Source organism: Martes martes (genome assembly GCF_963455335.1).
Source record: "Martes martes genome assembly, chromosome: 7".
In the NCBI taxonomy this organism is placed as follows: Eukaryota; Metazoa; Chordata; class Mammalia; order Carnivora; family Mustelidae; genus Martes; species Martes martes.
In genome coordinates this window covers 70,618,077-70,643,091 of record NC_137894.1, presented here as the reverse complement: position 1 = coordinate 70,643,091, position 25,015 = coordinate 70,618,077, and positions in this window count along the sequence as shown.

Here is a 25,015-nt window from a genome sequence, read left to right as displayed (position 1 = left end):
TGGGCACCTGGAAAAGAGTCAGGGGTACAATAAGAGAGTGGAAAGGAGGGGGAAAGCCCAGGACTTTACTCATTCCCATTAAATTCCCATGATAATCCTGGAATTGAATTAATAATCCCCATTTTATAGATGAGAACATTGAGGCTCAGAAATGTTTAGCAATTTGCCCAAGTCAAAGAGCTAGTAAGTGGCAGAGCTGAACTTGCAATACAAAGGTCCTTATGGTAATGGTGCACTTGTCTTCTCTTTTCCTCAGTTTTATGGTTCCTACCTTCAGCGTTATAGTGTGAATAATTAAATATCTGAATATACATATCATAGCGTATTATATGGAATAATGCTCACCACTTGAATACACCACATTATTCAGTGTTAGCTGCCATTTCAGTTGTATGACTGAGTCACATCACAAAGCACAAGCAGGCCCTGGGGACCCACAATTGTTCTCCCTTCAAAAATCCTGGACTCAGTATCTCACCATTTTGGGGTGGGGCAGCAACCTACCCAGCAGTGGTGTTATTCCGTGAAAACTAGGGCTGGACCCCGAGCCCATGGAGTAGCAGCCCAGTGACCCATCTCAGACATGCACTTCCCGTGCTCTTTTTCAAATTGCACAATAGCTTTCACACAGTGCAAGGGCTATCATTAAAAGTCAGCCGCTCTCTGAATGTGTCGGTTCCGGTGGCACTGACAAGTGAGGGTAGGAGGCAGGGTTGCTTCTACAAAATAAATGAGGAGGGAAATGGTGTCAGGGTGGGATCTGCCTTCTGAATGCGCTGAAAACTGAGGCCCCTGTCTTCTGGCATTTCCTAAAAGGCCTCTTGAGCTTTCCTTGGCAAGCCTTGAGACCAAGGGTACTTTTAGCTGTTTAAGCCTTCCTCTTCTAACAGGGGTCAAAGGGCTGGAAAGATCTTCTCAAAAGGATAGAGAAGGAATCATTAAAAGGGAGGAGAAGGAAAGTGACAGAAGGTCAGCCTTTTTTTTCCTAATGGGTGGGTCCCTGAGGGTCGGGCTCAGTGTCCCAGTGCTGCACACAGGCACCTAGCTTCCAGAAAGGCACAGCAATTCGATTCACACTTCCCTGAGCACAAGACCTGAGGAAGCTCAAAGGAGCAGCGTGGGGAGGGTACGGAGATGAAAACAAACACAATAGAAATCTGGCTGTGATAAGAAAATTTCATTGATCAAATTAACTTAAAACAAGGACAGTGTTTCAATAAGCCAGAGAAAACAAATCCTTGAAATCTTTATGTGTTTTGAGTTTGCCATAAAATTTATCCTTTTCAAATATAAATTTATCCTAAAAATGTTGCTTATTGCATTGCAGGAAGCTTTATATAAGGACTAGTTTAGGATTAAAATTCGCCTTTATATATAACACAAGCACACAAATGGTGAAGGTTTTCACTGATTTTTAGTCAACAAGCAATAAACTGCATTTGCACCCACACACCTACTTCTAACACCCCATCTGGTAACATTTCCACGTTTCAAGCAAAGAAATCAATAGCAATAATCCGTGAGGGACTCAAAGGGTGTATATTTTTTTATCACACTGCCATTTGAAGAAAAAAATTTTCCCTACCTACTTAGAGCAAAAGATTGTTCTTTTTGTACAATCACATGGAAAACTTGACATTATTGGAGGAAGAGAGGTTAGAAGGGAAAGGGAGATGAGTCAATTAAAACAAATGTGAGAAAATCAAAACATGTTTGACAATATAGGTTCTATTTGAACAACCCAAACGATAATCAATGCCCATGCTGAAAAATCCCCAATCAACCTGCAAAATTCAAAATTACATTATGGCACAGTTTCTAAGGAAAGGACAGCTAAAATGCATGTTGAGTAACTTAGAGAAGAAAGCCATCCTGCTTTCAAATTGCAGTGCAGGGAGAAGACACCAAGCCTGAACCCTGAAATTTAGAACTATGCCATTGCTGATTTTCCATGCAAGAAGGAAATATGATTCTTTGTTACTGCTCTTATTTATTGCAGACCTTGTCTGGAATCTGGTATTGAAGCCATGGTTGATGAGTTGCCGCCTTGAACTTTCCCACTGATCAATGCTGGTGCTGCCGCTGCATGAAAGAATAGCTTTCCTGAGGAGTCACTATCACATGGGAAACCTAGCAAGCATTTTTTTTTTAAATGGCCCAGAGTCTCATATGCTTAAGCTTTGGAACATGCTCCCCTAAAAAAAAAAAAAAAAAAAGCAAAATGGCAAATTGTGACTGACCATTTGAAAATTGGAATGTTACAACAGCAAGAAGTAAGGTCAAAAGCAGAAATCCCCCTTTCTATAAAATGATCAGATACCAGGGGATGAAAATGTTCAGAAAAAAAGAAGGCTAATATGAAGGAAGAGGACAGGAATCATATTTCTTCTCAGCAGGGTGACAAAAAGTTGCCTTTATTTTTCTGTGCAAATAAACTTTACTTTAGGAATTGTAGCAGTGGTTGGTCTCCCATAAAATAGGCTTTCTCTGCTGTGGTGACAACCTAAGGCAGGGAGGAGTTCGTGGCAGGGTAATTGCTGTCTTTTCTATTATTTTTGTCAATATTTGTGTTATTTTGTGGTGAGACTGCAGGAGAAGTCTAGACAAATGCTATTAAGAATGAGGGCCAAGAGAAAGGTTTAATCCAATTCTTTGGCAGTTCATGTAGAAAGTATGTATCACTGGAGTAGGCTGGGACAGAGTCTTCAAACACACGAAGTCAGTGTCTATGTAAAAACCCTAGCCTGTCCCCAATTTTTACACTTTAGGGGCTTCCCTGAATTGGATACCCATGGTGAAATCATCCACCGGAAAGAAAGTTACTTTTGAGAAGGAAGTACAGGAAGTCATCAGTAGCTGTTGGAAACTAATGACTTCTGAAGGATGCCAACCAACAACCAAAAGCCATAAGAAATTGGGACAACCCATAAATCTTCATCTAGTTTATGAAATGAAACAAGAATGAGATGTGAGCTAAGTTTAAGTAAGTTTACCCCAGCTACCTTCACCCACTGACCACATTCCTGGCCTTTTCACAGGTAATAAGTATTCTAAATAATTACCAATTTGTTTTAAAGATTTTATTTATTTATTTGACAGAAAGAGAGTACAAGCAGGCAGGGAGAGGGAGAAGCAGACTCCCCTGCTGAGCAGGGAGCCCAACCTGGGGTTCAATCCCAGGACCCTGGGATCATGACTTGAGTCAAAGGCAGATACTTAATGGGCTGAACCTCCCAGGTGCCCCAAATAATTACCAATTCCATTGTGAGTCAATTACATACTGACTTTAATCTCTTCTTCACCCTCCAGACATTCCTAACACCTTCTATTCCCTAAGGTCATAATTTGTGTGCATGCCATAACTTCCAGTATAGAATTTTAGCTGTTCAGTCTAGATCTCTCTTTCCTTGTACCCTCTATGGTTCCTAGCTCTTGTGCTTCACATATAGTAGACATGCAAGTGTTTGTTAACTGACTGGTTGACTAAATGAATATATGAGGGCCTCACCCCAATGTGCTGCCATCAAAAAAAAAAAAAAAATCACAGCAAAAAACACAACTTGCCCTGCCCCTCCACTCTCCTGTGGATGCGCCTCCTCTGATAAGCTCTTGGCTAGAGGCCATCCAAAGTGGTACCACACCCTGGCAGTGTGCAAACAGCCATGACAGAGGCCAGCACCACCCCAAAGTGACCCTGGCCCTGGGAAGAAAAGAAGATAACTACACACACCAGCCTAACTATGGCTCCAGCAATGAGCTAGTAGTAGACATTGGGTCTGACTATAGCCCCCACCCACCAATGAAAGCTTGTCATGAGACAACACAGGAAGCATGCCCAACAATTTGGTGTTCCATGGGTCACCTGGGTGTCTCAGTCAGTTGAATGTCTGCCTTCAGCTCAGTTCATGATCCCAGGGTCCTGGGATCGAGCCCCAAGTCGGGCTCCCTGCTCAGCAGGGGAGTCTGCTTCTCCCTCTCCCTCCCTCCCTGCTTGTGCTCTCTCTCTCTCTCTCACTCACTCACTCTCTCTCTCTCCAATAAATAAATAAAATCTTCTTAAAATAAATAAATAACAATTGGTGCTCCTGCATCTCTGGCAAACACCTGGTCTGGCTCAACTCAGGCCCAAGGAAGCTGCAAACTGGCAAACCGGCCTGCTAACAACACAGGAACCAAACTCTGTCCATAGCAGACAAAGAGAGCATTGCAGATAAGTGGACTGAAGGATAACATGGCTTAGCCACAACAATAGGGCATACACAACACACACAACACTCATAGGAGACATCCCTGAAGTGCCAGGTTCTGATGAACAGGGGACATTGCACTGTAGAGCACTATAGGACCTCTTCTTCATAAGACAACTACCTTCAAGAGCAGGAGATGAGCTGACTTTCCTAACACATAGAAACAGACACCAAGAGTTAGACAAAATGAGGGAAAAAAGAAATATGACCCAAATGAAAGAAAAGGACAAAAATACAGCAAGAGAGCTAAATGAAATGTAGATAAGTAAAGTACCTGATAGAGAATTTAAAGTAATGGCCATAACCCTAACAAGAGACTGAGCCTGTCCTTTGAAGCTTTGAAACCAGCATGAACTTCTCTTCTCAACCTCAGAAAGTCCTAGATGATATCTTTTTCCAAAATAAGGCTGATTTGCCTACATTGCAAATCTGTTATTTAGTGCATTCTCCTTCACTAATGATCTTAGCTAGACCTTCTGGACAACTCACTGCAGCTTCTGTATCAGCATTTGGGGTTTCACCTTGTACTCTGATGCTTATGGAGATGGCTTTGCTCCTTAAGCCTCAAGAACCAACTTCTGTGCTCCACATCACTCGGCATCAGGGAAATACAAATCAAAACCACAAAGAGATACTACCTCACACCAGTCAGAATGGCTAAAATTAACAAGTCAGGAAATGACAGATGCTGGCGAGGATGCAGAGAAAGGGGAACCCTCCTACACTGTTGGTGGGAATGCAAGCTGGTGCAACCACTCTGGAAAACAGCATGGAGGTTCCTCAAAAAGCTGAAAATAGAGCTACCCTATGACCCAGCAATTGCACTACTGGATATTTACCCTAAAGATACAAATGTAGTGATCCAAAGGGGCACGTGCACCTGAATGTTTATAGCAGCAATGTCCACAATAGCCAAACTATGGAAATAACCTAGATGTCCATCCACAGATGAATGGATAAAGAAGATGTGGTATATACACACAATGGAATACTATGCAGCCATCAAAAGAAATGAAATCTTGCCACTTGCGACGACATGGATGGAACTAGAGGGTATTATGCTTAGCGAAATAAGTCAATCGGAGAAAGAGAACTATCATATGATCTCTTTGATATGAGGAAGTGGAGATGCAATGTGGGGGGGTTGGGGGGAAGTAAGAAAAGAAAAAATGAAAGAAAATGGGATTGGGAGGGAGACAAACCATAAGAGACTCTTAATCTCACAAAACAAGAAACCCAGCCAAGACCAACTTCATTCACCAAGAACAAGCGGAATTCTAGAGGAGGAGAAAGCAAATCTTATCTGGACAAAATGACAAGGCGGAAAAACTCACCACAGAAAAAAGAACAAGAGGCAGTACCGAAGGCTGGGGACCTAATCAATACGGACATTGGTAATATGACAGATGTAGAATTCAGAATGATGATTCTCAAGGTTCTAGCCAGGCTCAAAAAAGGCATAGAAGATATTAGAGAAACCCTCTCCGGAGAGATAAAAGCCCTTTCTGGAGAAATTAAAGAACTAAAATCTAACCAAGTTGAAATCAAAAAAGCTATTAATGAGTTGCAATAAAAAAATGGAAGCTCTTACTGCTAGGATAAATGAGGCAGAAGAAAGAATTAGTGACATAGAAGACCAAATGACAGACAATAAAGAAGCTGAACAAAAGAGAGACAAACAAATACTGGACCACGAGGAGAAAATTCGAGAGATAAGTGACACCATAAGAGGACACAACATTAGGATAATTGGGATTCCAGAAGAAGAAGAGAGAGGGGAGCAGAAGGTATATTGGAGACAATTATTGGAGAGAATTTCCCTAATACGGCAAAGGGAACAAACATCAAAATCCAGGAGATGCTAAGAACGCCCCTCAAAATCAATAAAAATAGGTCCACACCACATCACCTGATAGTAAAATTTACAAGTCTCAGCGACAAAGAGAAAATCCTGAAAGCAGCGTGGGAAAAGAAGTCTGTAACATACAAGGGTAAAAACATTAGATTGGCAGCAGACCTATCCACAGAGACCTAGCAGGCCAGAAAGAACTGGCATGATATATTCAGAGCACTAAACGAGAAAAACATGCAGCCAAGAATACTATATCCGGCTAGGCTATCATTGAAAATAGAAGGAGAGATAAAAAAACTTCCAGGACAAACAAAAGCTGAAAGAATTTGCAAACACCAAACCAGCTCTACAGGAAATATTGAAAGGGGTCCTCTAAGCAAAGAGAGACCCTAAAAGTAGTAGATCAGAAAGAAACAGAGACAATATACAGTAACAGTCACCTTACAGGCAATACAATGGCAATAAATTCATATCTCTCAATAGTTACCCTGAATGTAAATGGGCTAAATGCCCCAATCAAAAGACACAGGGTATCAGAATGGATAAAAAAACAAAACCCATCAATATGCTGCCTACAAGAAACTCATTCTAGACCCGAAGACACCTCCAGATTTAAAGTGAGGGGGTGGAAAACAATGTACCATGCTAATGGACATCAGAAGAAAGCTGGGATGGCAATCCTTATATCAGATCAATTAGATTTTAAGCCAAAGACTATAATAAGAGATGAGGAAGGACACTATATCATACTCAAAGGGTCTGTCCAACAAGAAGACCTAACAATCTTAAATATCTATGCCCCTAACATGGGAGCAGCCAACTATATAAACCAATTAATAACAAAATCAAAGAAATACATTGACAGTAATACAATAATAGAAGGGGACTTTAAGGGGCGCCTGGGTGGCTCAGTGGGTTAAAGCCTCTGCCTTCAGCCTAGGTCATGATCCCAGGGTCCTGGGATCGAGCCCCGCATCAGGCTCTCTGCTCAGCAGGGAGCCTGCTTTGTCCTCTCTCTCTGCCTGCTTCTCTGTGTACTTGTGATCTCCATCTGTCAAATAAATAAGTAAAATCTTTAAAAAAAAAAAAAAAAAAAAAGAAGGGGACTTTAACACTCCCCTCACTGAAATGGACAGATCATCTAAGCAAAAGATCAACATGGAAATAAAGGCCTTAAATGACACACTGGACCAGATGGACGTCACAGATATATTCAGAACATTCCATCCCAAAGCAACAGAATATACATTCTTCTCTAGTGCACATGGAACATTCTCCAGAATAGACCACATCCTAGGTCATAAATCAGGTCCCAACCAGTATCAAAAGATTGGGATCATTCCCTGCATATTTTCAGACCACAATGCTCTGAAGCTAGAACTCAATCACAAGAGGAAATTTGGAAAGAACGCAAATATATGGAGACTAAACAGCATCCTTCTAAAAAATGAATGGGTCAACCAGGAAATTAAAGAAGAATTGAAAAAATTCATGGAAACAAATGATAATGAAAACACAACAGTTGAAAATCTGTGGGACACAACAAAGGCAGTCCTGAGAGGAAAATATATAGCGGTACAAGCCTTTCTCAAGAAACAAGAAAGGTCTCAAATACACAACCAAACCCTACACCTAAAGGAGCTGGAGAAAGAACAACAAAGAAAGCCTAAACCCAGCAGGAGAAGAGAAATCATAAAGATCAGAGCAGAAATCAATGAAATAGAAACTAAAAATCAATAGAACAAATCAACAAAACTAGGAGCTGGTTCTTTGAAAGAATTAATAAGATTGACAAACCCCTGGCCAGACTTATCAAAAAGAAAAGAGAAAGGACGCAAATAAATAAAATCATGAATGAAAGAGGAGAGATCACAACCAACACCAAAGAAATACAAACAATTATAAGAACATACTATGAGCAACTCTACGCCAACAAATTCGACAATCTGGAAGAAATAGATACATTTCTAGAGACATATAAACTACCACAACTGAACCAGGAAGAAATAGAAAACCTGAACAGACCTATAACCAGTAAGGAGATTGAAACAGTCATCAAAAATCTCCAAACAAACAAAAGTCCAGGACCAGATGGCTTCCCAGGGAAATTCTACTAAACATTTAAAGAAGAATTAATTCCTATTCTCCCGAAACTGTTCCAAAAAATAGAAATGGAAGGAAAACTTCCAAACTCATTTTATGAGGCCAGCATCACCTTGATCCCAAAACCAGACAAGGATCCCATCAAAAAAGAGAATTACAGACCAATATCCTTGATGAACACAGATGCGAAAATTCTCACCAAAATACTGGCCAATAGGATCCAATAGTACATTAAAAGGATTATTCACCATGACCAAGTGGGATTTATTCCAGGGCTGCAAGGTTGGTTCAACATCTGCAAATCCATCAATGTGATACAATACATTAATAAAAGAAAGAATAAGAACCATATGATACTCTCAATAGATGCTGAAAAAGCATTTGACAAAGTGCAGCATCCCTTCCTGATTAAAACTCTTCAAAGTGTGGGGATAGAGAGCACATACCTCATATTATCAAAGCCATCTGTGAAAAACCCACTGCAAATGTCATTCTCAATGGAGAAAAACTGAAAGCTTTTCCGCTAAGGTCAGGAACACGGCAAGGATGTCCGTTATCACCACTGCTGTTCAACATAGTACTGGAAGTCCTAGCCTCAGCAATCAGACAAAAAGAAATTAAAGGCATCCAAATTGGCAAAGAAGAAGTCAAACTATCACTCTTTGCAGATGATATGATACTATATGTGGAAAACCCAAAAGGCTCCACTCCAAAACTGCTAGAACTTATACAGGAATTCAGTAAAGTGTCAGGATATAAAGTCAATGCACAGAAATCAGTTGCATTTCTTTACACTAACAACAAGACAGAAGGAAGAGAAATTGAGGAGTCAGTCCCATTTACAGTTGCACCCAAAACCATAAGATACCTAGGAATAAATCTAACCAAAAGGCAAAGAATCTATACTCAGAAAACTATAAAGTACTCATGAAAGAAATTGAGGAAGACACAAAGAAATGGAAAAATGTTCCATGCTCATGGATTGGAAGAACAAATATTGTGAAAATGTCTATTCTACCTAACGCAATCTACACATTTAATGCAATCCCTATCAAAATCCCATCCATTTTTTTCAAAGAAATGGAACAAATAATCCTAAAATTTATATGGAACCAGAAAAGACCTCGAATAGCCAAAGAAATATTGAAAAGAAAGCCAAAGTTGGTGGCATCACAATTCCGGACTTCAAGCTCTATTACAAAGCTGTCATCATCAAGACAGTATGGTACTGGCACAAAAACAGACACATAGATCAATGGAACAGAATAGCCCAGAAATAGACCCTCAACTCTATGATCAACTAATCTTTGACAAAGCAGGAAAGAATGTCCAATGGAAAAAAGTCAGCTCTTCAACAAATGGTGTTGGGAAAATTGGACAGCCACATGCAGAAAAATGAAACTGAACCATTTCCTTACACCACACACAAAAAGAGTCTCAAAATGGATGAAGGACCTCAATGTGAGAAAGTAATCCATCAAAATCCTTAAGGAGAACACAGGCAGCAACCTCTTCAACCTCAGCTGCAGCAACTTCTTCCTAGGAACATCGCCAAAGGCAAGGGAAGCAAGGGCAAAAATGAACTATTGGGATTTCATCAAGATCAAAAGCTTTTGCACAGCAAAGGAAACAGTTAACAAAACCAAAAGACAACTGAAAGAATGGGAGAAGATACTTGCAAACAACATATCAGAGAAAGGGCTAGTATCCAAAATCTATAAAGAGCTTAGCAAACTCAACACCCAAAGAACAAATAATCCAATCAAGAAATGGGCAGAGGACATTACAGACATTTCTGCAAAGAAGACATCCAGATGGCCAACAGACACATGAAAAGGTGCTCCACATCACTCGGCATCAGGGAAATACAAATCAAAACCACAATGAGATACCACCTCACACCAGTCAGAATGGCTAAAATTATCAAGTCAAGAAATGACAGATGCAGGCGAGGATGCGGAGATAGGGGAACCCTCCTACACTGTTGGTGGGAATGCAAGCTGGTGCAACCACTCTGGAAAACAGTGTGGAGGTTCCTCAAAAAACTGAAAATAGAGCTACCCTATAACCCAGCAATTGCACTACTGGGTATATATCCTAAAGATACAAACGTGGTGTTCCGAAGGGGCACGTGCACCCGAATGTTTATAGCAGCAATGTCCACAATAGCCAAACTGTGGAAAGAACCTAGATGTCCATCAACAGATGAATGGATAAAGAAGATGTGGTATATACACACAATGGAATACTATGCAGCCATCAAAAGACATGAAATCTTGCCACTTGCGACGACGTGGATGGAACTAGAGGGTATTATGCTTAGCAAAATAAGTCAGTCGGAGAAAGAGAACTATCATATGATCTCTTTGATATGAGGAAGTGGAGATGCAATGTGGGGGGGTTGGGGGGAAGTAAGAAAAGAAAAAATGAAAGAAAATGGGATTGGGAGGGAGACAAACCATAAAAGACTCAATCTCAAAAAACAGACTGAGGGTTGCTGGGGGGAGGGGGGACGGGAGAGGGTGGTAGGGATATGGACATTGGGGAGGGTATGGGCTATGATGAGTGCTGTGAAAGGTGTAAACCTGGCGATTCACAGACCTGTACCCCTGGGGATAAAAATACATTATATGTTTATTAAAATAAATTAATTAATTTTTTAAAAATGGGGAGAAAATGGAACCCCTGTGCACTATTAGTGAGAATCCAAACTAGTGCAGCCACTGTGGAAAACAATATGGAAGTTCCCTAAAATCTAAAAAATTAAATAAAAATTAATTAAAAGTTAATTTTAAAAACTAAATTAATTCCAGTAATTCCAAACTGGGCAAAGACATAAAAACACTAATTCAAAAATATATATACCCCCATGTTTATTACAGCATTATTTTCAATAGTCAAATTATGGAAGCCACCCAAGTATCCACCAATATATGAATGATAAAGAAGATATGGTATATACAGACAATGGGCTATTACTCAGCCATAAAGAAAGAAATCTTATCAGCTATAGTGACAAGAATGGATCTTGAGGGTATAATGTGAAATAAGTCAGTTAAGAGAAAAAATTCCATTTGATCTTACTCATATGTGGAATTTAAGGAATAAATGAACAAAGAAAAAAGAGACAAACCAAAAAACAGACTCTTAACTATAGATAACAAACTGATAGTTACCAGAGGGGAGGTAAGTGGGGGGCATGGGCAAAACAGGTGAAGGGGATTAAGAGTACACTTAATCATGATGAGCACTGAGTAATGTACAGAATTGTTGACTCTCTATATTGTACACCTGAAACTAATATAATACTTACTGTAAGTTAACTCTACTGGAATAAAAATGTTTTAAAAATCATAGCTGAAGGTAAATAAGTCAATCAGATAAAGACAATTATCATATGATCTCTCTGATGTGAGGAATTTGAGAGGCAGGGTGGGTGGGTAATGGGGAGAAGGGAGGGAAAAAATAAAACAAGATGGGACCAGGGAGGGACACAAACCATAAGAGACTCTTAATCTCAGGAAACAAACTGAGGGTTGCTGGGGGGTGAAGAGGGTAGGAACTGGGTGGCTGGGTGATGGACATTGGCAAGGGTATGTCCTATGGTGAGTGTTGTGAATTGTGTAAGACTGAGGAATCACACATCTGTACCCCTGAAACAAATAATACATTATATGTTAATAATTAATTAATTTTTTAATTAAAAAAATCACAGAAGAAAATCTCTTCTAGCTCCTGTTCCCATTCTAGTCTATCTATCCTACCTTTGGGCCTCTGGACCAGCAGTCACACCCCCGCACTCAGGCACCTAGCATCCAGCAAACAGGTGCTTTGGCTTCTGTTCCCTATTTATTAAACCATCCAGGAACTTCTTTTTTTTTTTAATTAAATTTTTTAATTCTTTTTTATTAACATATAATGTATTATTAGCCCCAAGGGTACAGGCAGGAACTTCTTGATCCTCCACCCATCCTGGCTCCTCCTTAAGCCCTGTTTCCTTGGCTCTGACATTGGAATAATATTACCAGAGCTCTCTCAGCCCCCAGCCCCAAGACAGACTGGACTGTCTGATCTTGCAGCTCCAAGCCTACCCTGAGCACAGTTTTGTACTTACCTTCCAGCACCCTCCACATCTAAGTGCTTCCTCCGAATTATACTCTCCCTAGATCCAATTCAGGCACCATCCCTCTTAACTAAACTTCCCAGGTTGGACATAGCCCTCCACAGCAGGGTTGTGCCTGCCACAACCAGACCTCCAGCTAATACCTACAGGCTACATTCTAGTTGGAAACCCACTACCTGTCACTATCCATCCTGGACTACTGTAAGTGCTTGGGTCAGTCAGAGAGAACCACTACACACCAGTTCCTACTCCAAGGGTGGGAAGTTAGGTTCTCCAGCTGTTCAGAGGAGAGGAGCTGCCCTTAGATCATTTGAGAGCAAAGACAGGGAGCCTTGCAACTCACAGGAAGACCATGGTCCTATTTTCCTTACAAAGACACTATAATATTTCCAAATTCAATCCAAAGCCCTGTGGAGTGGATAGTAGGATAGTAGGACAGTTCTGCTTGCAGTCCCATATTACCCCTTAGAATGTGAGGTATTTCCCAGAGAGGATTATTCATTACACACACACATGCTTGCAAACACACTTGCTAATACAAAGAACTGCTTCTATATGCACTAAGCAGAATATCTGGATAAATACTATTTGTCAAGGGGCACCTGGGTGGCTCAGTGGGTTAAGCCTCTGCCTTCAGCTAAGGTCATGCGTGATCTCAGGCTCCTGGGATTGAGCCCCTGCATCAGGCTCTCTGTTCAGCAGGGAGCCTGCTTCCTGCTCTCTCTCTCTCTCTCTGCCTTCTGCTCTCCCTACTTGTGATCTCTCTCTCTATCAAATAAATAAATAAAATCAGGTGGTAGGTATTAGGGAGGGCACGGATTGCATGGACCACTGGGTGTGGTGCAAAAACAATGAATACTGTTATGCTGAAAAGAAATAAAAAATATTTAAAAAATACTATTTGTTGAGTAAGTTCTCAGATTCAGACTGAAGTGGTCAGTTCATTTCATGCTAAACCACTATAAGATCGAGGACTGCTGCTCCCACTTGGCAACGTCTGGAAATATTTTTGACTGTTACAACTATGGGAGCTGCCACTGGCATCTAGTAGTTAGAGACCAGAGATGCTGCTAACTATCCTATATGCACAGGTCAGCCCCCACAACAAAGAATCATCCTGACCAAAATAGCAATAGTGCCAACATTGAGAAGCCCTGCTCTACAACCTACTTTCAAGCAGGCAATTCTAATGGACCTTGAGATTCCCCAACAGTGCATGAGAAAAACTAATATGCAGTTAAGACAAGATTTCAATCCAGACAATCTGGTTCCAAAATCTAAACTCTTGACCACTCTGCTATTTGAGTTTAAGCTGTTCCTTACCCAGAAGTAGTGAGGCAAGGGTACTCTAAACAGGGATAGAGTAGAATAGGGGATATGTGTAGGCTCTAAAATTTCTTTTTCTGTAAAATAGGGATAATAAAAAATGCCCACTTCGTAAAACCATCATGAGAAGTAAATTAAATAATATGTCAAATATTTACTCCAGTGTCTGGCACACAGTAAGCTCTCTAAAAATGTCAGCCATTCAAGGGAAACAAAAGCAAATACAAACTGTTGGGACTGTATCAAGATAAAAAGCTTCTGCACAGCCATTCCGATCAAAATTCCACTGGTATTTTTCAAAGAGCTGGAGCAAATAATCCTAAAATTTGTATGGAATCAGAAGAGACCCCAAATTGCTAAGGAAATGTTGAAAAAGAAAAATAAAACTGGTGGCATCACGTTACCTGATTTCAAGCTTTACTACAAAGCTGTGATCACCAAGACAGCATGGTACTGGCATAAAAACAGACACACGGACCAGTGGAACAGAGTAGAGAGCCCAGATATGGACCCTCAACTCTATGGTCAAATAATCTTCAACAAAGCAGGAAAAAATATACAGTGGAAAAAAGACAGTCTCTTCAATAAACGGTGCTGGGAAAATTGGACAGCTATATGTAGAAGAATGAAACTCAACCATTCTCTTACACCGTACACAAAGATAAACTCAAAATGGATAAAAGACCTCAATGTGAGACAGGAATCCATCAGAATCCTAGAGGAGAACATAGGCAGTAACCTCTTCGATATCAGCCACAGCAACTTCTTTCAAGATATGTCTCCAAAGGCAAAGGAAACAAAAGCAAAAATGAACTTTTGGGACTTCATCAAGATCAAAAGCTTCTGCACAGCAAAGGAAACAGTCAACAAAACAAAGAGGCAACCCACGGAATGGGAGAAGATATTTGCAAATGACAGTACAGACAAAAGGTTAATATCCAGGATCTATAAAGAACTTCTCAAACTCAACACACACAAAACAGATAATCATATCAAAAAATGGGCAGAAGATATGAACAGACACTTCTCCAATGAAGACGTACAAATGGCTATCAGACACATGAAAAAATGTTCATCATCACTAGCCATCAGGGAGATTCAAATCAAAACCACATTGAGATACCACCTTACACCAGTTAGAATGGCCAAAATTAGCAAGACAGGAAACAACGTGTGTTGGAGAGGATGTGGAGAAAGGGGAACCCTCTTACACTGTTGGTGGGAATGCAAGTTGGTGCAGCCACTTTGGAGAACAGTGTGGAGATTCCTTAAGAAATTAAAAAGAGAGCTTCCCTATGACCCTGCAATTGCACTACTGGGTATTGACCCCAAAGATACAGATGTAGTGAAAAGAAGGGCCATCTGTACCCCAATGTTTATAGCAGCAATGGCCACGGCCGCCAAACTGTGGAAAGAACCAAGATGCCCTTCAATGGACAAATGGATAAGGAAGATGTGGTCCATATACACTATGGAGTATTATGCCTCCATCAGAAAAGATAAATACCCAACTTTTGTAGCAACATGGACGGGACTGGAAGAGATTATGCTGAGTGAAATAAGTCAAGCAGAGAGAGTCAATTATCATATGTTTTCACTTATTTGTGGAGCATAACAAATAACATGGAGGACATAGGGAGATGGAGAGGAGAAGGGAGTTGAGGGAAATTGGAAGGGGAGGTGAACCATGAGAGACTATGGACTCTGAAAAACAATCTGAGGGTTTTGAAGGGGCGGGGGGTGGGAGGTTGGGGGAGCCAGGTAGTGGGTATTACGGAGGGCACGTATTGCATGGAGCACTGGGTGTGGTGCAAAAACAATGAATTCTGTTACGCTGAAAAGAAATTTAAAAAAAAAAAAAAAAAGCTTCTGCACAGCAAAGGAAACAGTCAATGAAGCTAAAAGGCAACCTAAAGAATGGAAGAAGATATTTGCAAATGACTTATCAGATAAAGAGCTAGTATCCAAGATCTATAAAGAACTTACCAAACTCAACACCCAGAAAACAAACAATCCAATCCAGAAATGGGGGAAAGATATAAACAGGCATTTCTGCAAAGAAGACATACAAATGGCCAAGAGACACAAAAAATGCCCCACATCACTCAGCATCAGGGAAATACAAATCAAAACCACAATGAGATACCACCTCACATCACTTAGAACGGCTAAAATTAATAAGACAGGAAACAACAAATGTTTTCAAGGACGTAGAAAAAGGAGAACCCCCTTATTCTGTTGGTGGGAATGCAAGCTGGTACAGCCACTCTGGAAAATGGTATGGAGGCTCCTTTTAAGAAGTTAAAAATAGGGCTACCCTATGATCCAGCAACTTCACTCCTAGGTATTTACTCCAAAGATATAAATGTAGTGATCCAAAGGCACACCTGCACCCCAATGTTCACTGCAGCAATGTCCACAATAGCCAAGCTATGAGCCAAGATGTCTGTCAACAAATGAATGGATCAAGAAGATGTAGTATACATATATACACAACGGAATATTACTCAGCTATCAGAAAGGATGGATACTTATCATTACATTGACATAGATGGAACTGGAGAGTATTATGCTGAGTGAAATAAGCCAATCAGGGAAAGACAACTATCATATGGTTTCATTCATATGTGGAATATAAGAAACAGGGCAGAGATGGGAGGGAAAACAGAATGGGAAGTCATCAGAGAGGGGGAAAAACCATGAAAGACTCTTAACCACAGGAAACAAACTGAGGGTTGCTGGAGAGGAGTTCAGTGGTGGGATGGGGTAATTGGGTGACAACCATTAAGGAGGGCACATGATGTGATAAGTACTGGGCATTATACACAATTCATTTAACACTACATCTGTAATTATTGATGTACTACAAGTTGGCTAATTGAATTTAAATAAAAAAATAAAATTAAAAATTTATCCTATTATTATTATTATTATTAAAAAGATAGTGAACGGTGGAGTCAGGAAGCAAACTCAGCTTTCTCTAGGTTCAAACTCTAGACTGGAGAACTATAAAAGTAAAAAAAAGAAATACTTCAAAAATTAGTTTAACTATTTAGAAATGAAATTCTTCCCAATTAAAAATAACTGCCTAGGGGTGCCTGAGTGGCTCAGTGGGTTAAAGCCTCTGCCTTCAGCTCAGGTCATGATCTCAGGGTTCTGGAATAGAGCCCTGCATCGGGCTTTCTGCTCAGCAGGGAGCCTGCTTCCTCCTCTCTCTCTCTGCCTGCCTCTCTGCCTACTTGTGATCTCTGTCAAATAAATAAATAAAATCTTAAAAAAAATAACTGCCTAATGCACAAATCATTTAACACATCACAATAATTTGGTGGTCTTGCTTTTTTAATACTGAAGTGTGTTCCTGTTGGCTTCATGGGCTTATAGCTTGTGGCTCAGGCAGAAAGATAACCCGCACTTTAAGTATTCAAAGAAGAAATAATAATGATTCCATAAGTCTGGGCTAAATTTAAAACTAATGTTGGGGAAAAAAAAAACTAACGTTGGAGGCTTATGGCCTGAACATTATGTGAATTTGTTCCTGAGCCAAAGAATCATTAAACCATGGAGCTTAACAAAAGGGACATCTAGAGGTCACACAACCATCCCTCTATATCCAGAAGGAGAGAAGCCCACTTTACTTCACTTAGCAACTTGGCCTCTTCTGAAAAAAGAAAGCATTACACCACAACTAAGTATCTTCTTCATCACATATTGAAAAGATAGATAGAAATTATGCCCCTTAAGAAACTAATTATCAGAGATAGAAACTAAGTTTTCTCTAATTCAATTCTCCTATTTCAATACAATTCTTCTTTGTCTGGTTTTTCTTCTATTATGTTTTCCAAATCCTTGAAGCAATCAGATTTGTTACAGGTGTAATAGAGTAGGATCTCAGTGAGACAACTAATAGTGCCTAACACAGTGTTTGGTACACAGCACATGATGAATAAATAAGTGATAAAGGTTATGGCACCTGGAAGCCCACCCAAGGTCTGCCTTTGGGGATAATTTCCTGTTTTCTCATCTGAGTAAAGAAGGAACATCCACATCAAACTAATTATGGGTCCTTAAAATCCCTCTACGTGTCAATTAAAAGTTTATAAACAGTTATCATGACCTGAACTTTGTCTTACAGTTATATTTAGCAGGCTGTCCCTAAAAAGTTTATTCACCATTTGAATCTCCATTCCATACCCTTGGCAAGGCCACCATGTTGCATTACTCTTGGGGCACCAAAAAGATCATGGTCTATATAGTTAAATCACGGAATTGTTCAACCCTTCTGGTGGTGGTCAATTTACAACTTCAAAGCTTTACACAACAGCTTCTTATAATCCAGGAAACATTTCATCATTTTATGAGAAAGGCCTGGTTCCATTTCCCTGACCATTTGGGCAAGAAGGAGAGAAGTTATTCTTGGTGAAATTCCTAATATGGTGAAAAGGTAAAAGGTGGGTCTTACTCCCTGCAGAGAATCCTAATAAATCTCAAAGAGACGATGTAGTGGGAACCAGGAATTTGGAGCCCTATTAGTTTGAATTCATGGTTCTTATACTCTGACTAGAGAGCCCTCTTCTGAGACCTTGTTTCTGGCAGCAGCATTTCTGATCCTGGAAAACACAAAATGATGCTTCTTCAAAGCCCCAACAGCAGCGCAGTTAGAACACAGCCCAGGCAAACAGATTTCTCTTCCCCTTAATCTTACTCTATCATTTAGCCAAATGCAGATTCTATTTATTTTCTTGTGCATGCTTCTATCGTCAACACTAATTAACTTATAAGAGTTTCAGTTTGTCAAGTTCTTTAATTTCTTGTGGCTTTGCAAATGTTTTAAACAAGCAACACTTTTGTTGAACCACACTGTCTAGGAAACAATGATTTCCAGTTGATTAGGTGTCAGGCTTTTCTAAATGCCCAATTTAGAATAATGTTTTCATTATAAAATTAGACCAAAAGGAAGGTTTTGATTTTGAGAACTCTCCTATTTTAATACATATGTGATGACTACTTGTTGCTAACTAAGTTGGAGTTCCTAAAATCCATTTTATATCCAAATGTCTCACTGAACTTCATAAGTACATTAGCATCACTTAACTATGAAGGTTAAAAATCCCCAAGAGGTTATTTCATCAAGTAAACTGTCTTCATTCAAGTTAATATCCTAAATAGATGAGCTCTCCTGCTTCTTGCTAAGGAGGGATTATTCTAGAAGTGATGACACTGAGTATAGGGCACTCCTTCCAGGAATCTAACTGGGAAAAAGACAAAGAAAAATAAGACATGGAGGGAAGAGAATATCCAAGATGACAGGGCTATAGTTTTATGGATGCCAGAAATTTGAATGTGCCTGAATTTGAGAGAAAAGAGCCAAGAGACATGGAAAGATTGCAGGCACCAGAAAGAGGGCATAATCCTCAAGTGCATCACAGAGAAGGTTGCAGTGGAGATAACCCAGGAAACAGTGGAGGGAACAGTCTTTAACTGAAGAAATGCTTTCTCTAGCAAGTTAGAGGTGTGTGGGAGAAGCTGAAGGAATTCCAAAAAACAGATCTCTGTTTGCTCTGACCACAGCAGTAGCTCAGGTCCAGCCACCATAAAGTGGAGAAAATTCTTGGTTTTAACTTCCCTCTCAATTCCATTTCGATTTCTGTCCTACATGCCACTTTACTCCAACCAGCAGAGCATGTTCCCTTCTTTCACAATTATGCATGAGTAGTCATTTGCAAATATATTTACTTAATTGCTCATAACATGTCAAAAAATTTTATGCTCTGTTTCTAAGATTTTCTTAAGAGAAATTTGAAATCCATTAGTATTTTTAATTGCTGGACTTTTCAAACAGATGTGAATACTTTTTTGCTTACATAAAAGATTGCAGTGAGATGATTCAAAGCAGTAACCACGTCTCGGTGGTTTCTAAAGGCCTAGAACCAAAACAAAACCAGAATTTCAGAATACTGTCTATCACTGTCCTGAAACTGTGCCCTTGAAAGTCACCATTCACTTATTTCTTGTCAAACCCAAGTCTTTTTCTTTTGATCCTTTTCCAGATATGTCACTTTTAAATTCAACTCTAAAAGCAGTCCTTGATCATAGATGGTGTGCAAAAATTTATGTGAGTCAATAATGACAGGCAGTGAATGCGACATAGCCCAAGTCTTGCTTATAAAATAAAAGGACAGACACACACATACACACACACCACCAACAATATTATAATGTAATTAGTGCTAAAGGACTTGGGGAACCAAGGGGAGAACAACTCAGTCTGCCCAGAGATCAAGAAAGCCAAACAGAAGGGATTCTCCTGGGCCTTGAAGGATGAAAAGAAGTCTGAGATATCAACTACTGTACTGTGGTACTGTGGTGATAACCACAGTATTATCTCCTTTACCAGCAACACTTCTTCCCCCTTTCTAAGGGTATTTCTCTTCCTTGGGCCCAACCCCAAGTCTGTCTTCAGTTCTTCATTCTTCTCCATATCTGCTTGCTCCCTCTGTCAGCTTCTCTCCTCTCACTGCTTTCAATTATCAGTTTTCTAATGATAATAATGATGATAGTAAAACCTCTTTCCCATGGTCTTCTCTCCACACAGAACATTTCTATCTGTAAGACACTCCATCCCCCGTAACTCAACAGTCTCAGAACTGACCACACTCCCTTGGCCATGGCTGGTCTTCTGAGCCCTCTTTCTCTGTGGAAATGCCTTTCAAGATCACTGAAGCCCACAAAGACCTATTCTTTTCCCCAAAACTATCATCTTCCTGTACCTACACAGTTTAATTTTTACTATTGTAGTGTCTGCAAATGTTTCATAGGCTCATATCATTCCTCTTCTACTAAACAGCAAGTGCTTTTGGTTAAGAACTATATCAATTGCTTCTCTTGAAACACTTCTTACCTGCCCTCACTCTTACTCTCCCTATTTCTTTAGGGCCTAACCAGGAAAAGCACATATATGCCACCAGAGCCTCTCCTTGGCTATCTTGTGCTCTTGGAAGACATCCCCAATCAGATATAAAATCAAATTTACCTCACAGTCCTTCTCAACATGACATTTCAGGCAACTATTACCAATTCAAGGGAAATGGACCTCAGGTTAATATCTACTATTTAATACTTCAATAGATATGGACTTGCTCTTTAATCCATATTTGTTGATTGGTTGAATTTTGGCTTCTTAACAAGGTAGTCACAAAATTCTTAAAAGTAATATAAATTCTTTAAAATAATATAATATAATAATAACATAATTATAAGTAATCATAATTACATTGGACTATATAGGAGAGGGTTTGAAGTTTCATCAATAACACGTGCTAGGGGCACCTGGGTGGCTCAGTGGGTTAAGCCTCTGCCTTCAGCTCAGGTCATGATCCCAAGGTCTTGGGATCGAGCCCTGCATCAGGCTCTCTGCTCAGCAGGGAGCCTGCTTCCCCCCAGCTCTCTCTCTCTGCCTGCCTCTCTACTACTTGCAATCTCTGTCTGTCAAAAAAATAAATTAAATCTTTAAAAAAAAAAAAAAACACTTGCTAGATTCCAGCTTCCACTTAAGATGTACAAAGATGGAAAGAACTTTGTCTCCACCCTTACATTGTCTGGAAATCCAAATGATATTCAAAATCATATTTTTTTTCTTGAACCCACATGAGAGCTAAGGTTGTAGGGTGAACAATCAGCCCATAATCTAAGGAAAAACAAGTGTCTCCAAGAAGAAACAGAGCACAAGAGTTGATTTTCCTGGGATAGACAATAGCCACCATACAAGCTGGTAAGAAGAATTCAGCTAAAATTCTTAACCAAATGCTGAAGGCTGAGAGTGGACCAGCATGAGATTACAGAAGGTCTGGGAGCCCCAGACACAGGGAAATCCACATCCATTCACAGGTTCTTCACAGACCTCCCTGGGTGCTCACGAGAGACTGGAGGTAGACTGGAAGAGCAGAGAAAGCAAAGCACAGGTCTGGATAGTGGAGGACAGTTACCATCACAGGAAAGACACAAAGTCCTTCACACAGCCTTGCCAAAATAATAAAAACTTTTAAGCTCTGGGAGAAAGAACAAGTCCAGTCATCTCAGGACACTGATGAAAGCCCACTGTAGCTGGGAAAATGGAAAGAGAAAAAAACTTCTATCTCTGGGAGTAAAGCAGGAAATATGACAATCCCAAACTACTAGAGATTCTTAACATTAGAAAGGGACAAGATTACTGAGAAGACCCAGGAACACAGAGCCTACCAAAGACTTAGGCCAAGCCATAAAAACAGAACTTTCCCCACTCCACTTCCCACACCAGGATATCAAGAACTAAGTAGCAAGAAACAACAGAAAACAAGAGCATGAGAGAGAAATTCTGAAAGTCAGGCTCATGGAATGGCCTAAAGCTAACGGTAGAACAAAAGCATTGGAATAAAACATCCAGAAGCTCATCCCCAAACTAAATATGAATTCATGTTTATAGCAGCAATGTCCACAATAGCCAAACTATGAAAAGAACCTAGATGTCCATCAACAGATGAACGGATAAAGAAGATGTGGTATATATATACAATGGAATACTATGCAGCCATCAAAAGAAATGAAATCTTGCCATTTGCAATGACATGGATGGAACTAGAGGGTATTATGCTTAGCGAAATAAGTCAATCGGAGAAAGACAACTATCATATGATCTCTTTGATATGAGGAAGTAGAGATGCAACGTGAGGGGCTTGGGGGGTAGGAAAAGAACAAATGAAACAAGATGCGATCAGGAAGGAGACAAACCATAAGAGACCCTTAATCTCACAAAACAAACTGAGGGTTGCTGGCGGGAGGGGGGTTGGGAGAGGGTGGTGGGGTTATGGACATTGGGGAGGATATGTGCTATGGTGAATGCTGTGAAATGTGTAAACGTGGAGATTCACAGACCTGTACCCCTGGGGCTAAAATACATTATGTGTTTATTTTAAAAATTTAAAAATTAAATAAATAAATATGAATTCATGCTGAAGGAATCTGAAGCCTAAGGTACACTGTCACACATATATACACATGCACATGGATTTTAAAAAGAAGTATGCTCATTTTGGTCATATATATATTTATTTCAGCCTCTCGTGGACCCTGCATAAGATGTCTCACATTCAGTGAGAAACTGTGAGACACATAAAGAAACAAGAAAAAAAATACACTATGCAGAGAACAAACAAACAAACAAAACCAGAGACTCACATATGACTCAGATGTTAGAACTTTCAGACATAATTATGAAATAATTATGATTAATGTATTGAAGTCTTGTGTAAAAGGTAGAAATTATGCACAAACAGATGGAGAATTCAACAGAGAAAGAAGTACTAAATTCCTTACTTAGTAAAATATTAGTACTAATATTTTTCATTGAACATAGATACAAAAACACTCAACAACATTCTCTAAAATTGAATCAAGCAATATATTTTTTAAAAGAATATATCATGACCAAGTGGAATTTCACTCCAGGGAATGAATGAGTCAACACCTGAAAATCACTTGAAGATAAAGAATATATCCACCTCAATAGTTGTAGAAACACCCTTTGACAAAATCCAACATCTACTTCTGATTTAAAAAATTTTTTTAAACTCAGAAAACTAGGAATAGAAGAGAACTTCTGCAAACTGACAAAGACCCACTACAAAAAACCTAAAGCTAGCACCATACTTCATGGTGAATGACTAAATGTTTTTCCTTAAGACTGAAAATAAAGCAAGGTTATCAGCTCACTCCACCCACATTTAATATTACACTGCATGTTCTACCTACTGCAATAAAACAATGAAAATAAATAAAACATATATAATGTGGAAAGAAGAAATAAAACTCTCTCCTCATAGGCAACATGATAATTGTTTATGTAAAAAGATCCCAAAGAATCTGCCAAAAAAGCTACTACAGCTCCATTACATTCTTAATAGAGTGGCCAAAATCCAGAACATAGACAATATCAAGTGCTGTTGAACATGTGAAGCAACAGTACCTCTCATTCATTGTTAACGGGAATGCAAAAAGGCACAGCCACTTTGGAAGACAGTTTGACAGTTCATTACAGAACTAAACATATTCATCATATGATCCAGCAATCATGCTCCTTGATACTTACCCAAAGAAGTTGAAAACTTCTGTCCATACAAAAACCTGCACACAGATGTTTACAGCAGCTTTATTCATAATGGCCAAACCCTGGAAGCAACCAAGATGTCCTTCAGTAGGTAAATGGATAAGTAAAATGTGGTCTATCCAGATAATAAAATATTATTCAGCACTTAAAAGAAATGAGCTATCAAATCACAAAAAGACATGGGGGAAATTTAAACGCATACCAAGTGAAGAAGCTAATCTGAAAAGCCTGCATAGTATGTCTCCCACTATGTGACATTCTGGAGAAGGCAAAACTATGGAGACAGTAAAAAGATCAGCAGATATCAGGAGTTCGAGAAAAGAATGAATGAGAGGGGTATAATGTATTTTTAAGGCAATGAAACTACTCTGTATGATATTATAAGGTGGATACATATCATTATATATTTGTCTAAATACATAGAATACACAACACCAAGAATTAACTTAATGTAAACTATGAACTTTGGATGATAATGATGTGTCAATATAGCTTCCTGAATTGTAACAAAGGTACCACAAAATGTACCAAATGTGGGGGATGTTGATAATGTGGTAGGCTATGTATGTGTGGGGGCTGAGGGTATAAGGAATCCCAATCCCTTCCTCTCAGTTTTGCTGTGAATTTAAAACTTCTCTAAACTACAAAGTATAAAGTCCATTTTTTTAAAAAAAGCAACTAGAACTAATAAGTGATTCAGTAGGTCGAATATACAAAAAAATCAATTGTACGAGCACGTGGGCGGTCCAGTTGGTTAATAAGCATCCAACTCCTGGTTTCAGCTCAGGTCGTAATCTCAAGGTCCTGGGATCGAACTCCACGTTGGGCTCCACACTCAACAGACAGTCTGCTTGAGGATTCTCTTCCCCCCGCCTTCCTTTACTACCCTCCCCACTTTCTCTTTCACTCTCTCTAAAGTAATAAATCTTTTTCTAAAATCCATTGTATTTCTGCGATGCCTAGGGGACTCAATTGGTTAAGCATCTGCCTTCAGCTCAGGTCATGATCCCAGGCTCCCAGGATTGAGTCCCACACTGGGCTCCTTGCTCAGTGGGGAGCCTGCTTCTTCCTCTGCCTGCCACTCCCCCTGCCTGTGCTCTCTCTCTGACAAATAGATAAAATCTTTTAAAAAAATCCATTATATTTCATATAATAACAATGAGCCACTGGAAATTGAAATTTAAACTATAGCATCATTAAAATAGCCCCAAAAATATTAAATACTT